The 16618-nt window shown below is 42.6% G+C and overlaps 1 pseudogene across 1 annotated transcript in view; it reads right to left on the reverse strand.

Annotated features, from left to right (window-relative positions):
* The window catches only part of LOC106579342 (putative leucine--tRNA ligase, mitochondrial), a 50183-nt pseudogene extending 45257 nt beyond the window's left edge, over positions 1 to 4926 (reverse strand). The window contains exon 1 of the transcript XR_014380589.1: positions 4662 to 4926. The product of XR_014380589.1 is annotated as a putative leucine--tRNA ligase, mitochondrial (transcript). The remainder of the gene's footprint in view (positions 1 to 4661) is intronic.
* Between the last annotated feature and the right edge of the window lie 11692 nt (positions 4927 to 16618).

The raw sequence follows: 16618 nt of genomic DNA on the forward strand, positions 1-16618 counted from the left end.
AACGTTTTCAACATACATCTGTAAAATGATTGTCTAAAAACTAAAGCTTTGGTTGTCTTCCTCTCAGGCTTCCATGTCTTCTCCCTGGACCTCCTCAATGTCCACCTCTTGAACATCAGGCTCTGAGACCTCATCTTCACTGTCACTTTCCAACCTTGTTGAAGATGGCTCATTTTCAGGCTCAAAAAGCTTCAAATTTGCCCAGATGGCCACCAATTTTTCAACCCTTGTATTGGTCAGCCTGTCGCGTGCTCTTGTGTGTGTTCCCAAACAAGGACCAGTTGCGCTCTGAGGCGGCTGATGTTGGTGGGATTTGGAGGATGATGGAGGCAACAGGGGAAAGAGCCTCAGATCCACAAAGTCCCTTCAACCAGGTGGCTGATGAGATATGTTGGCATAACTGCCATATTGCATCTCCGTCCCAAAGCCCTAGCTTGGAAGTGTACTTTGCAAGACTGCCAAGAACCTTGCCCTCATCCAGGCCAAGGTGGCGAGACACAGTAGTGATGACACCTTAGGCCTTGTTGATCTCTGCACCAGACAGGATGCTCTTGCCAGCATACTTGGGGTCCAACATGAACGCTGCAAAGTGTATGGGCTTCAGGCAAAAGTCTTCACGCTTTTTGAATATCAGAACTGCAGTTTCCTCTGCTTGGAGCAACAGTGAAGTGGAAAGGGGAGTATGGATTTCTTCTCTTACATCTGGCATTGCCTCCCTCAATCCATGCAATGGCTACTGCTATAGGTTTCAGGAGTTTCAGGCTGCTTACCATTCACTCCCAAAATACATCATCCAGGAGGATCCTCTTGATGGGGCTGTCCATATCGGTAGACTGTGATATGGCCATTTCTTGGAGTGACTCCTTCCCCTCCAGGAGACTGTTAAACATTTTTTATTTTTCATTTAACCTTTATTTAACTTGGCAAGTCAGTTAAGAACAATTTCTTATTTACAATGACGGCCTAGGAACAGTGGGTTAACTGCCTAGTTGAGGGGCAGAAAGACAGATTTTTACCTTGTCAGCTCTGGGATTCGACCTAGCAACATTTCCGTTACTGGCCCAACGCTCTAAACACTAGGCTACCTGACACCCCAAACATGATGACAACACCACCCCAATGGGTGTTGCTGGGCAGCTTCAATGTGGTGCTCTTATTCTTCTCACTTTGCTTGGTCAGGTAGATTGCTGCTATAACTTGATAACCCTTCACATACCTATCCATACCTATCGATACTCTCTTGTAGAGTGTATCCATTGTTTTCAGTGCCATGATGTCCTTGAGGAGCAGATTCAATGCATGAGCAGCACAGCCAATAGGTGTGATGTGAGGGTAGGACTCCTCCAATTTAGACCAAGCAGCCTTCATGTTCACAGCATTGTCTGTCACCAGTGCAAATACCTTCTGTGGTCCAAGGTCCTTGATGATTGCCTTCAGCTCATCTGCAATGTAGAGACTGGTGTGTCTGTTGTCCCTTGTGTCTGTGCTCTTGTAGAATACAGGTTATGGGGTGGAGATGATGTAGTTCATTATTCCTTGCCCACAAACATTCGACCTCCCATCAGAGATGATAGCAATACAGTCTGCTTTCTCTATGATTTGCTAGACCTTCACTTGAACTATGTTGAACTCTGCATCCAGAAAATGAGTAGATAAAGCATGTCTGGTTGGAGGGGTGTATGCTGGGTGAAGACCATTCAGAAATCTCTTCCAATACACATTGCCTGTGAGCATCAGAGATTAACTGGTTCATACACAGCTTGAGCAAGACATTCATCAGCATTTCTCTGACTATGTTCCTCCATTGAGTCCAAAAAAAATATCTAATTCCAGGAGGACCATGAGCTGTTGCTATCGATAAGGTGTATGATTCATAATTTTCACCTCGAATAGAAGTAGAGGGACTTTTGTCAGAGGTTGCTTGTTGTGAGTGCTGAGGGAACTTTATGCACTTGGCCAGATGATTCTGCATCTTTGTTGCATTGTTCACATATGATTTGTAACAGTATTTGCAAATGTACACAGCTTTTCCTTCTACATTAGCTGCAGTGAAATGTCTCCACACATCAGATAGTGCCCGTGGCATTTTCATGTAACAATTAGAAAAACATGAGTAAAGAAAAACAAATACAATTCCATGTACAGATAAATAGTTAAAAGCAGTTAGATTAAACAACTCCTTTGTAAGATAAATGTTTTAAAATTAAACATGTATGGAAACAGGTGAATTAACACTCCTTAGTTAGCAGGCTCAAGCAAGCTAAAACCCACATGGTAGCAAAAACTAACAAGCAGAAATTGTTAAGTTAGAAATTATTTAAACACACTTTGCTGTAGGCTACTATTTACTAGTTAACAAATAATCATGTATGTCATATAAAATAGATTCACCCCGCCCAGTATCATAATCAAAACTTACCAGAAAGCATGTAGTCCTTGGCTCAGACTGTGTAGTAGTGTGGGCTCAATAGCATCTCATTAGTGTGAAAGATCTTGAGAATCAGCTGTACAGTCATGGCCAAAAGTTTTGAGAATGACACAAATATTAATTTCCACAAAGTTTGCTGCTTCTGTCTTTAGATATTTTTGTCAGATGTTACTATGGAATACTGAAGTATAATTACAAGCATTTCATAAGTGTCAAAGGCTTTTATTGACAATTACATGAAGTTGATGCAAAGAGTCAATATTTGCAGTGTTGACCCTTCTTTTTCAAGACCTCTGCAATCTGCCCTGTCATGCTGTCAATTAATTTCTGGGCCACATCCTGACAGATGGCAGCCCATTCTTGCATAATCAATGCTTGGAGTTTGTCAGAATTTGTGGGTTTTTGTTTGTCCACCCGCCTCTTGGGGATTGACTACAACTTCTCAATGGGATTAAGGTCTGGGGAGTTTCTTGGCCATGGACCCAAAATATCGATGTTTTGTTCCCCGAGCCACTTAGTTATCACTTTTGCCTTATGACAAGGTGGTCCATAATACTGGAAAAGGTATTGTTCGTCACCAAACTGTTCCTGGATGGTCGAGAGAAGTTGCTCTCGGAGGATGTGTTGGTACCTTTCTTTATTCATGGCTGTGTTCTTAGGCAAAATTGTGAGTGAGCCCACTCCCTTGGCTGAGAAGCAACCCCACACATGAATGGTCTCAGGATGCTTTACTGTTGGCATGACACAGGAGTGACGGTAGCACTCACCTTGTCTTCTCCGGACAAGCTTTTTTCCAGATGCCCCAAACAATCAGAAAGGGGATTCATCAGAGAAAATGACTTTACCCCCAGTCCTAAGCAGTCAAATCCCTGTACCTTTTGCAGAATATCAGTCTGTCCCTGATGGTTTTCCTGGAGAGAAGTGGCTTCTTTGCTGCCCTTCTTGACACCAGGCCATCCTCCAAAAGTCTTCGCCTCACTGTGCGTGCAGATGCACTCACACCTGCCTGCTGCCATTCCTGAGCAAGCTCTGTACTGGTGGTGCCCCAATCCCGCAGCTGAATCAACTTTAGGAGACGGTCCTGGTGCTTGCTGGACTTTCTTGGGCGCCCTGACGCCTTCTTCACAACAATTGAACCGCTCTCCATGAAGTTCTTGATGATCCGATAAATGGTTGATTTAGGTGCAATCTTACTGGCAGCAATATCCTTGCCTGTGAAGCCCTTTTTGTGCAAAGCAATGATGACGGCACGTGTTTCCTTGCAGGTAACCATGGCTGACAGAGGAAGAACAATGATTCCAAGCACCACACTCCTTTTGAAGCTTCCAGTCTGTTATTCGAACTCAATCAGCATGACAGAGTGATCTCCAGCCTTGTCCTCGTCAACACTCACACCTGTGTGAACGAATCACTGACATGATGTCAGCTGGTCCTTTTGTGGCAGGGCTGAAATGCAGTGGAAATGTTTTTGGGGGATTCAGTTCATTTGCATGGCAAAGAGGGACTTTGCAATTAATTGCAATTCATCTGATCACTCTTCATAACATTCTGGAGTTTTTGCAAATTGCCATCATACAAACTGAGGCAGTAGACTTTGTGAAAATTAATATGTGTCATTCTCAAAAATTTTGGCCACGACTGTACATGTGATAGAAGAGTGCACTGCATATGTGATGGAAGAATGCACTGTGCATGTAGAGGGTTGCAATTCCATTGAATTGGGGATAGTTTAACCAAAATATGCCACAAGACCTAGAATTGCCTTATGTGTATCCCACAAAAAAAAGGTTCACTGTTAGAGGACTGTTGATGGTCGTGACAACAGTAACCAAAAACAGAGACAGACAAACAGGAGACTGTGAATAGGTTACTTCATTACTAAGCATATTACGCCTATGAGTCAAGAATATTACACAGTAAGTGAATGATTTAATTAATGTTTTAGAGTCTACGCAAACCAGAAGGCCTCCTAAAGGGAACACTAAACAGGGTTCAACCAGACAGACACACATATATAAACATAGCAATAGGCCCAGGTTCTAATGTCCCATGATGACTATGGTTATTCTGAAGGATGCTTAATGACCAGAGTATGGTTTAATATTAGGCTAGATTATAATTGGAACTAAAGCCAGGGGTGTTTTAAAATATTCATCTGACAATCTTTCCCAGAAGCCTCTACTAAGGGCCAACATAAAGCAAAGAGAGAACTTAAGAATTGCTGCCAACTCACCTCCTCCAGCGTATCCCTCTGCCACTGCTCCATGATACGGGGGTGCCACCAGTGCTCCACCCTGCGTCTGGTGACCGCTTTATAGTCCCTGTCCCAGACCCGTCTCGCTAAACAGGGTCCGAGCCCCGGCTCTGGGGCAGGAGGTGGGGCAGGGGGGCCATGAGGGCACGGTCAGCCCTGGACCTGGGTCTGCCCAATCGCAACCTGAACAGGCCACTGTCACGCGGGCAGAGAGACACTCTGTACGCTGCCATCTGCATGCCTCTGTTACCTAGGCAACACAAGGACACAGTTCTATTAGTCAGTGCTCTGCTCACAAGAAAAGACAGCAGAGCACACAGAAGCTGCAGCCAAAGCCTCAGTCAGCTCGTACCCATTCTTAAGGAAAATAGACTGCTAGGAACAGGATGAAAATAACAGTCTAGAGTTTGATTCTGGTTAACAATAGTTGGTGAGTAATACCTGTTCATTAACACAGTAATAGATGTTCAGATCACATAAGGCAAAAACTTTGCTGAAAAAAGGTGCACACATTCACACAGTCGACAAGGTAACCCAAGGAGACATTATTAGGGTAAATCCATTTGAATTCAATCATTTTTTGACAGCACTCCTTTTGATTTCAAATAAATCTACCATACATATTTTCCCATTGCAGAAGTGCTCAGAAAGTGACCTTTTGTACACGAATGTGCTCAAAGTTTACCCATTTTTCATATCCCACCATACCATGAGAAATCCATGTCGACATCACTGGAAAAGATCAACGAGATTGATATCATTTAAAAGCTTACAAACAGGGTTGTCAAACAATTTTATAATGTCTGTTTTTATTTTATAAATGTATGATAGATAGATAGATACTTTTTTCATATTCGCATATGGTCATAGCTTAGACCCTATTTTACATCATCTTAGATTTTTGTGTTGTACTCACCATCGGTTGAAACAACATTCTCTTGAATACAGGTATGAGTATCATGTTTTGGCTGATAAAATGTACTAAAATAGGTATAAAATCTATTTTAAACTTTCAAATGGTACCACAAAGTTGGTTGGAGGTCCACACATCAGAGAATGTTGACTTGAATGGGAATATCAGTTGTTTTATATGCCGTCAATCCTCCATAGAAAACTTATTGAAATCATAGAAGTATTGATAACAGAACAGCCATGACCATTTAAGTTGACATTCGACGGTGGTAGTAATTAGATGTTAACATGTTTATTTTATTTAAAATGTCGACGGTGTACCAGCCAAATTGCAGTGGTCACATGGTGTGAAATAGGGTCTTAACATATGCAATTATATATATTTTTTAATCTGAGTTGACGTGTTTTTTGATAATTGACCTTACATATACAAATGTATGTATATACAGTACCAGTCAAAATTTTGGACACACCTAGCCATTCAAGGGTTTTTCTTAATTTTTACTGTTTTCAACATTGTAGAATAATAGTGAAGAAATCAAAACTATTAAATAACACATATGGAATCATGTAGTAAGCAAAAAAGTTTTAAACAAATTAAAATATACTGCTCAAAAAAATAAAGGGAACACTTAAACAACACATCCTAGATCAGAATGAAATAAATAATCTTATTAAATACTTTTTTCTTTACATAGTTGAATGTGCTGACAAAAATCACACAAAAATAATCAATGGAAATCCAATTTATCAACCCATGGAGGTCTGGATTTGGAGTCACACGCAAAATTCAAGTGGAAAACCACACTACAGGCTGATCCAACTTTGATGTAATGTCCTTAAAACAAGTCAAAATGAGGCTCAGTAGTGTGTGTGGCCTCCACGTGCCTGTATGACCTCCCTACAACGCCTGGGCATGCTCCTGATGAGGTGGCGGATGGTCTCCTGAGGGATCTCCTCCCAGACCTGGATTAAAGCATCCGCCAACTCCTGGACAGTCTGTGGTGCAACGTGGCGTTGGTGGATGGAGCGAGACATGATGTCCCAGATGTGCTCAATTGGATTCAGGTCTGGGGAACGGGCGGGCCAGTCCATGGCATCAATGCCTTCCTCTTGCAGGAACTGCTGACACACTCCAGCCACATGAGGTCTAGCATTGTCTTGCATTAGGAGGAACCCAGGGCCAACCGCACCAGCATATGGTATCACAAGGGGTCTGAGGATCTCATCTCGGTACCTAATGGCAATCAGGCTACCTCTGGCGAGCACATGGAGGGCTGTGCGGCCCCCCAAAGAAATGCCACCCCACAACATGACTGACCCACCGCCAAACCGGTCATGCTGGAGGATGTTGCAGGCAGCAGAACGTTCTCCACGGCGTCTCCAGACTGTGTCACGTCTGTCACATGTGCTCAGTGTGAACCTGCTTTCATCTGTGAAGAGCACAGGGCGCCAGTGGCGAATTTGCCAATCTTGGTGCTCTCTGGCAAATGCCAAACGTCCTGCACGGTGTTGGGCTGTAAGCACAACCCCCACTTGTGGACGTCGGGCCCTCATACCACCCTCATGGAGTCTGTTTCTGACCGTTTGAGCAGACACATGCACATTTGTGGCCTGCTGGAGGTCATTTTGCAGGGCTCTGGCAGTGCTTCTCCTGCTCCTCCTTGCACAAAGGCGGAGGTAGCGGTCCTTCTGCCCTCCTACGGCCTCCTCCACATCTCCTGATGTACTGGCCTGTCTCCTGGTAGCGCCTCCATGCTCTGGACACTACGCTGACAGACACAGCAAACCTTCTTGCCACAGCTCGCATTGATGTGCCATCCTGGATGAGCTGCACTACCTGAGCCACTTGTGTGGGTTGTAGACTCCGTCTCATGCTACCCCTAGAGTGAAAGCACCGCCAGCATTCAAAAGTGACCAAAACATCAGCCAGGAAGCATAGGAACTGAGAAGTGGTCTGTGGTCCCCACCTGCAGAACCACTCCTTTATTGGGGGTGTCTTGCTAATTGCCTATAATTTCCACCTGTTGTCTATTCCATTTGCACAAAAGCATGTGAAATTTATTGTCAATCAGTGTTGCTTCCTAAGTGGACAGTTTGATTTCACAGAAGTGTGATTGACTTGGAGTTACATTGTGTTGTTTAAGTGTTCCCTTTATTTTTTTGAGCAGTGTATATTTTATATTTGAGATTCTTCGAAGTAGCCACCCTTTGCCTTGATGGCAGCTTTGCACACCCACTCAAACCACATCTTCTCTGCCTAGCTACTCTATAGTCTCTATGGGACATCAGTGGAATGCCACAAATGCCACTATCCTCCAGCTAGAGCAGAGAGATATATAGAGAGAAAGAGACATAAACAAGGTTGTGTCTGTGCATATGAGAGTGTGTAGGAGAGAGAGAGAGATAGAGAATGAGATGTTTCTATGGTTACATTGACCCTTGTGAATGCCATATCTTTACCATGGAGAGCCTTGCATAAACCTTGAGAGATTCAGGCGATGCAAATCACGTTGTTCCAAGTTCACATTGGGTAAACACATTAGCATTTGTGTAAGATAATAGTTTTATGTGCTTGTTAGTTATTCAAGAAATGAATCACGAATACCGTTAATGAGAAACATAGCTAGCTAGCTAGCTAAGTAAATCGCGATTCGAGCTATCCATTCTTGACATGACACTGACAGCCACATTAGCAAGCTAGTGACTTTTGTAAGCTAGATGCATTGTTGAACGTCTATAAAAATAAAAAAAATTAAAAAGCTTTGATCACAGGGTTTGAAGTTACTCACTGTGTTCAATTTTCAAATCCTTGCGTTAAGCGATATGGATTTTATCATCATCCATTATCTATATCAGATTCAAAATGTTCTTGTGCACGTAAAGTCGTTGTATTCCCCCTGTTGTCGTAGCTCACACCTCCTCCATGTGCGCCGCCATGTTTGTTTTTAAAAGCTTTATTGACAGCTTCCTTTTAGAACATTGTAACAGGGTGGGTTCCAAAGTACTTTACTGATAAACATGAATGTTTTTAGTTTTTTTTGTTAATTACTATGAATTTTAAATTAAGAGGTTAAATATACATTTGAGATATCATTTTCTACATGTAGGGGTTAATGGGTTCTTCAGCTGTCCCCATAAAATAACCCTTTGAAGAACCCTTTTTGGTTCCAGGTAGAACTCTTTTGGTATTAGGTAGAACTCTTTTGGGTTCCATGTAAAACCCTTTCCACAGAGGGTTCTACATGGGACATAAAACGGTTCTACCTGGAATCAAAAAGGGTTCTCCTATGGGGACAACCCTTTTGGAACCATTTTTTTTCTGAGTGTAGCATGTTACATGTCATCTGTGTGGCACACTTTTACGGAACCCTAGACTTTATTTTATACCCAAAACATCATCCAAAACGGGTCTGGTCTGTTCCACAACTCAACTGTTCGGGCAGCCAGGTGAGTTAGGGGGTCTCTCTTACAGTGTGTGGCTATCTCTCTCTGCAGCTGTGCTCATATATTGATTTTGTGTGTGACTGTGTGTGTGTGTGTGTGTGTGTGTATGTGTAACTGTGTTTGTGTGTGTGTGTGTGTGTGTGTGTGTCTGGGTGTGTGTGTGTGTGTGTGTGTGTGTGTGTGTGTGTGTGTGTGTGTGTGTGTGTGTGTGTGTGTGTGTGTGTGTGTGTGTGTGTGGTGTGTGTGTGTGTGTGTGTGTTGTCGTGTCTTTGATATCATTAAACTGAAGATGAATCTTTATAAAAAATTCTCTGTAATTATTATTACATTGACATTTTTTTTACATTTTTACATTATTACGTGATTAAACTACTTAATCATGTAACTGTAATTAGCTAGGAAGTCGGGGCACCAAGGAAAATATTCAGATTACAAAGTTATAATTTTCCTAATATAACTTTCATATATTTTAATATCTGATCACATAGTCTTCTGATTAATGAATTATTCTTTACCTCACGTTAGTCTCATTCCAAACGTCGTAAATTGTTGGTTATCTGCACGAACCCAGTCTTCACTATGTGTCATCCATACATCAATTGTCTTAAAATCATTTATTTACTAACTAAGTACACACAGAAATGCATAACAAACATATGGTTACAAAGAAATGATAGGGGAATGTGCCCTTGTGGGCTAATTAATCGGAATTGCCGACTAATTAGGGCCGATTTCAAGTTTTCATAACAATCGGTAATCGGTATTTTTGGCCACCGATTTGCCGATATATATATATATATATAATTTTTTTATAAATATTTTTAACTAGGCAAGTCAGTTAAGAACACATTCTTATTTTCAATGACGGCCTAGGAACGGTGGGTTAACTGCCATGTTCAGGGGCAGAACGACAGATTTTTACCTTGTCAGCTTGGGGATTCAATCTTGAAACCTTACGGTTAACTAGTCCAACGCTCAAACCACCTGCTTTACATTGCACTCCACGAGGAGCCTGCCTGTTACGCGAATGCAGTATGAAGCCAAGGTAAGTTGCTAGCTAGCATTAAACTTATCTTATAAAAAACAATCAATCAATCATAAGCACTAGTTAACTACACATGGTTGATGATATTACAATTTTATCTAGCCTGTCCTGCGTTGCATATAATCGATGTTGTGCGCATTCGCGAAAAAGGACTGTCGTTGCTCTAACTTGTACCTAACCATAAACATCCATGCCTTTCTTAAAATCTATACACATGTCACGTCCTGACCAATATAAGTTATTTTCTATGGTAGAGTGGTCAGGGCGTGACAGGGGGTGTTTTTGTGTTTGTTCTATGTTTATAATTTCTATGTTGTAGTTCTAGTTTGACAATTTCTAGGTTGGGGTTTATTGGGTTGACCTTCAATTGGAGGCAGCTGGTCCTCGTTGCCTCTGATTGGAGGTCATATTTAGTAGGGGTGTTTCTGCATGTTGTTTGTGGGTTATTGTCTTTTGAGTAGTTTGTTGTCCTCGCTTCGTCACGGTTTGTTGTGTTGTATTTTCAAGTTAATAATGTATTGCATCCAGTTTCACTTCTAATAAATATGTGGAACTACGAAAATGCTGCATCTTGGTCCGCTCCTTTGAACAGCCGTGACAGAATAACCCACCAACAAAGGACCAAGCAGCGGAAGAAGAAGGAACAGCAGGAGGAATGGACATGGAAGCAGATTTTGGACGGTGAAGGACCCTGAAGTCAGGCTGGGGAGTATCGCCGACCGAAGGAGGAACTTGAGGCAGCGAAGGCAGAGCGACGATACTACGAGGCGTTATATGCAACGAAAGGCAAGTGCGAGAGGCAGCCCCAGAATTTTTTTTTTAGGGGGGCACACGGGGAGTTTTGCTAAATCAGGTTGGAGACCTGAGCCAACTCCCCGTGCATACCGTGGGGAGCGGGTGACGAGGCAAGCACTGAGCTATGCAGTAATGCGCCCTGTATCGCCCATACGCATTCACAGCCCGGTGCGCTTGGTGAAAGCTCCTCATCGTTGTCGGGCTAAGATTGGCATTCAGCCAGGACAGGTTGTGCCAGCCATAAGCTCCAGACCTCCAGTACGCCTTCACAGCCCAGTACATCCTGTTCCTGCTCCCTGCACTCGCCCTGAGGTGCGTGTTACTAGTCTGGTGCCTCCAAAGCCAGCCCCATGCATCAGGCCTCCAGTGCGCATGCCCAGTCCAGCACGTCCAGTTCCTGCTCCCCGCACTCGCCCTGAGGTGCGTGTTACTAGTCTGGCGCCTCCTAAGCCAGCCCCACGCATCAGGCCTCCAGTGCGCCTGCCCAGTCCAGTACGTCCTGTTCCTGCTCCTCGCACTCTCCCTCCAGTGCGCATCCATAACCCGGTCCAGCCAGTGCCTGCTGTGAGCACTGGAGGAGCCCCCAGCGACGCTCCTGAGCCCCCAGCGACGCTCCTCAGCCCAGAGCCCCCAGCCCTCAGCCCAGAGCCCCCAGCGACGCTCCTCAGCCCAGAGCCCCCAGCGACGCTCCTCAGCCCAGAGCCCCCAGCGACGCTCCTCAGCCCAGAGCCTCCAGCGACGGTCTGCAACCCAGAGCCTTCAGCGGCGGCCTTTAGCCCAGAGTCTTCAGTGGCGGTTAGCTGTCCGAAGCCTCCAGCGGTGATCCATGGTCTGGTTCCTCCGGACATACAGAAGCGGGGGGGGATCAGTGGGCGGTGGGGGTACTACGCCCGGAACTAAGAGCCGCTGCCATAGACATTAGTCACCCACCCTTTGTGTGTTGTATTTTTTAATTTTTTTTTGTCTGTGTGCATTCAGAGTCTGCACCTTTGGGGGGGGTACTGTCATGTCCTGACCAATATAAGTTGTTTTCTATGGTAGCGTGGTCAGGGCGTGTTTTGTGTTTGTTCTATGTTTTCTATTTCTATGTTGTAGTTCTAGTTTGTCTATTTCTAGGTTGGTGTTTATTGGGTTGACCTTCAATTGGAGGCAGCTGGTCCTCGTTGCCTCTGATTGGAGGTCATATTTAGTAAGGGTGTTTGTGGGTTATTGTCTTTTGAGTAGTGTTGTCCTCTCTGCGTCATGGTTTGTTTTGTATTTTCAAGTTATTAATGTATTGCATTCAGTTTCACTTCCAATAAATATTTGGAACTACGAAAACGCTGCATCTTGGTCCGCTCCTTTGAACAGACGTGACAACACAAGTATATATTTTTAAACCTGCATATTTAGTTAATATTGTCTGTTAACATGAATTTCTTTTAACTAGGGAAAATGGGTCACCTCTGCAACAGAGTCAGGGTATATGCAGCAGTTTGGGCCGCCTGGCTCGTTGCGAACTGTGTGAATACTATTTCTTCTTAACAAAGACAGCCAACTTCGCCAAACGGGGATGGTTTAACAAAAGCGCATTTGTGAAAAAAGCACAATCGTTGCACGACTGTACCTAAACATCAATGCCTTTCTTAAAATCAATACACAGAAGTATATATTTTTAAACCTGCATATTTAGCTAAAATAAATCCAGGTTAGCAGGCAATATTAACCAGGTGAAATTGTCACTTCTCTTCCGTTCATTGCACGCGGAGTCAGGGTATATGCAACAGTTTGGGCCGCCTGGCTCGTTGCGAACTAATTTGCCAGAATTTTACGTAATTATGACATAACATTGAAGGTTGTGCAATGTAACAGCAATATTTAGATTTATGGATGCCACCCGTTAGATAAAATACGGAACGGTTCCGTATTTCACTGACAGAATAAACGTGATAGTTTCCGGATTCGACCATATTAATGACCTAAGGCTCGTGTTTCTGTGTTATGTTATAAGTCTATGATTTGATAGAGCAGTCTGACTGAGCGATGATAGGCACCAGCAGGCTCGTAAGCATTCATTCAAACAGCACTTTTGTGCATTTTGCCAGCAGCTCTTCGCAATGCACTGCGCTGTTTATGACTTCAAGCCTATCAACTCCCAAGATTAGGCTGGTGTAACTGATATGAAATGGCTAGCTAGTTAGCCGGGTGCGCGCTAATAGCGTTTCAAACGTCACTCGCTCTGAGACTTGGAGTAGTTGTTCCCCTTGCTCTGCATGGGTAATGCTGCTTCGAGGGTGGCTGTTGTCGATGTGTTCCTGGTTTGAGCCCAGGCAGGAGCGAGGAGAGGGACGGAAGCTATACTGTTGCACTGGCAATACTAAAGTGCCTATAAGAACATCCAATAGTCAAAGGTATATGAAATACAAATCATATAGAGAGAAATAGTCCTATAATTCCAATAATAACTACAACCTAAAACTTCTTACCTGGGAATATTGAAGACTCATGTTAAAAGGAACCACCAGCTTTCATATGTTCTCATATTCTGAGCAAGGAACTTAAACGTTAGCTTTCATACATGGCACATAATGCACTTTTACTTTCTTCTCCAACACTTTGTTTTTGCATTATTTAAACCAAATTGAACATGTTTCATTATTTATTTGAGGCTAAATTGATTTTATTGATGTATTATATTAAGTTAAAATAAGTGTTTATTCAGTATTGTTGTAATTGTCATTATTACAAATAAATGCAAAAAAAACGGCCGATTTAATCGGTAGCGGCTTTTTTGGGGGGGTCCTCCAATAATCGGTATCGGCGTTGAAAAATCATAATCGGTCGACCTCTAGTCTGGTCTCAAACCTTGGCCCTCTCGTTATCAAGGTAAGCTGGTCTGAAGTGGGAAAACCCAGGTGGGGGTTTTATTCGAAACATAGAAAAGGGCTGTCCCCTGACGCCAGATCATAACTGTGCTCATGGGTGGTCCTCTGATTTAGTTCAACTCCAAGAGGGAATTGGAGTGTCCCTCATTAAACAGTCTAAAATCACATTACATAATTTCACAAATAGTTCCATCTTTACTCATTCATTCTATACAACAATTAGATGTAACTGAAACCAATCAAAACATGACAGATGAATGTATATGCAAATGTGGGCATTTTGGATACTAAGAAATTGAAAAGTCTATTTGAAGCTTTGGATGAAGTTAGATGGGATAGGAGTGAGACTATTTTCTCAAGGTCAGCACGTCCTAGTTGCACAGTCTGCTCTACTTCTCGTTTGTTCATTGTTGTCGATGTGATGTGAATGTATTTCAAACACCTCAACTTTTCTCTGTTTCACTGTCATAACAGACACCATACCCACTGATACAAATTCAGTATAGGCATTCTCAGTGTCGCCTTGATGCAATTTTTCCCATAGTTGTGATCTAAAAGGGAAAAGCTTGCAGTTGCATTCTAAAATGACATGGTTTCTGCCCACATTGTCAACCTGTTTTGTCACATGATGATATCCTCAGGAACCAACTGAAAGAAATACATAGTCACCTTGACAGTACCAGTCAGCAATGACCAAGATATACTGTGTAGTCAACCCCAACTTCTGTCTTCTAATTCAGTCTGTATTACAGTGAATCTGTATTACATAGGTTATGGAGTGTTTGGTGTCAATAAAGGGAAATTGATGACTTTAGGTTACACATAAGTTATTGTTCTCATTCAAATTAAATTACTTGGATCTAACAGCTAAATATTGAACTATACATGTTAAAAGTTCAAACTTTAAGCTTTATTTTATTCATTGCAATGGCTGGCAGGCACGAGACGGTTCTGCTGGTTACCTTAGCAACCCTTTTATCTCCACACCAGATTGTTTTCAGTTGAAGGATTTAGATTTGTGGAACGGGGAGTTAGGAGAACCAACACACACACACACACACACACACACACACACACACACACACACACACACACACACACACACACACACACACACAAAGGCTCTCCTTAAACTTGTTACAGAGCTAAAGTTATAAAATCACTAACTACTACACAAAAACTGAAAGGCCTTCTGTTATATCTTGCAGTAGCACATGCCTCTTTGATGTGGACTTCCATGGTATTATGATGACTGTACAGAGTACAGACTAGTGTTTCCATGCACTCCATCTCCATTACAGAAGAGATAGATTCAACGTGGAGGAGGATGCCTCGTCTAATCAGAGGCATTTCTCAATGAGAGATCCCCTGAGCATGCACCTTTGATCTGACTGACTCGCAGACAGAGGGAAGGAACACAGAAAAAGGGAAAATAGAAGTGAAAGATGGAGACGGGTGGGTGGTGGAGGGGGTGTGGTGTGGTGGGCAGGATAGCGAGCGGCAGAGAAACAGCACAGAACAGAAAGGCTCTGCACTATCCATAGTCTGACGTCAGTGTACTAAACTAACCTGGGGTGCCGTGGCCGCTCTCCTTTCAAGTTGTATATCACAGTCAAGCGGACCACGTCGCTGCCCAGGGCACAACTCACAGGATGTGGTTATGAGGAGAAAAGCATGGAAGAGGAAAATGGGTTTTCGACACTATTTAGACAGTTTCCTCCTACTGCCCTATTAAAGGATACGCTTCCTTCAGCTGATCACTGATGAATGAATGAACGAACAGGACACTGGGCACATAAGTACAGTACTTATGTACTTGATACATTCATGAAGGTCAAAATTATCCTTCGATTCAAGGTGGATTGAGTACTATTCTATCATGGATCTTAAAAAGAAAGAAACAAGGCCAATAGGAGGATTGTTATGAAACTATAACAGGATTGCCTATGAGTTGTATAGATAGACAATGGATTGTATTTAGAATATTGGGAATAGGATGAGTTTGTCTGAGGGTCACTAATCCTAAAGTCAATCTCCATTGATGTGCTTTGATGTTGTGGTTCAATACAGACCCTTAGCTAAAGACACAAGGTGAAACACCCTGGGAGTTCACATCCCAGTGTGAGGGAGTTCTCTGTGTGGGCAAGGGATTTATCTTCCTGGACTTGATACTGTTAAAATAGAAATACTCAAAACACTATCATTGTGTAGTTAAACCATAAATAGTGCACTTGAACTGAGATCTGGTGTTTGGAGGGTGTTTGAATGTAAACGGAAGTAAGTGTTCTGATACACTGAATTGATTTCAAAACAGAATGGAAGCACCCTGAAACACCCAAAGTGGTTCTTCAATCTGAGTAATTGTGTTTTTAAGAGGGTTTTGTTGTGTTTTTATGAGTGTTGTGAAAACCCTTTTTGGTGTTTCAGTGCATGTAAAGGGTAGCATTAAAACACAAAAAGAATGTTTTGTTAGACTGTGTCTCTCATTCAATCAAACCGTTTTACATGTTTAATTGGTTTATAGCATAAATATTGATTGATAATTTTCAGTCAATATTTTGTTAACATTTTAAAGAAGACTGTGAAATGAAAATTGTTCCTATATGGTAGACTTCGGGACTTGTTATAGGCAATAGTTGCCAGTCAAATTGTGAGATTATAAATAATGTTACAATCAAAATGTTTAGGACTATGTAAGTTATAGCAGAGGTAACACTGGTATTCATGTGAGAAGGTAGATGTGGTAGAAGGTAGATGTGAAACACCGCCTTAGTTCATTTTATCTGTGTTAGGTTATATGAGATCAAAGCAGGAGGACTGTGGGTTATTTCAATGGCTGCAATGAACCAGGAATGTCATTTTATTGTGGTTGT

The sequence above is a fragment of the Salmo salar genome, chromosome 02 (assembly GCF_965601325.2).
Source record: "Salmo salar chromosome 02, fSalSal1, whole genome shotgun sequence".
NCBI classification, from domain to species: Eukaryota; Metazoa; Chordata; class Actinopteri; order Salmoniformes; family Salmonidae; genus Salmo; species Salmo salar.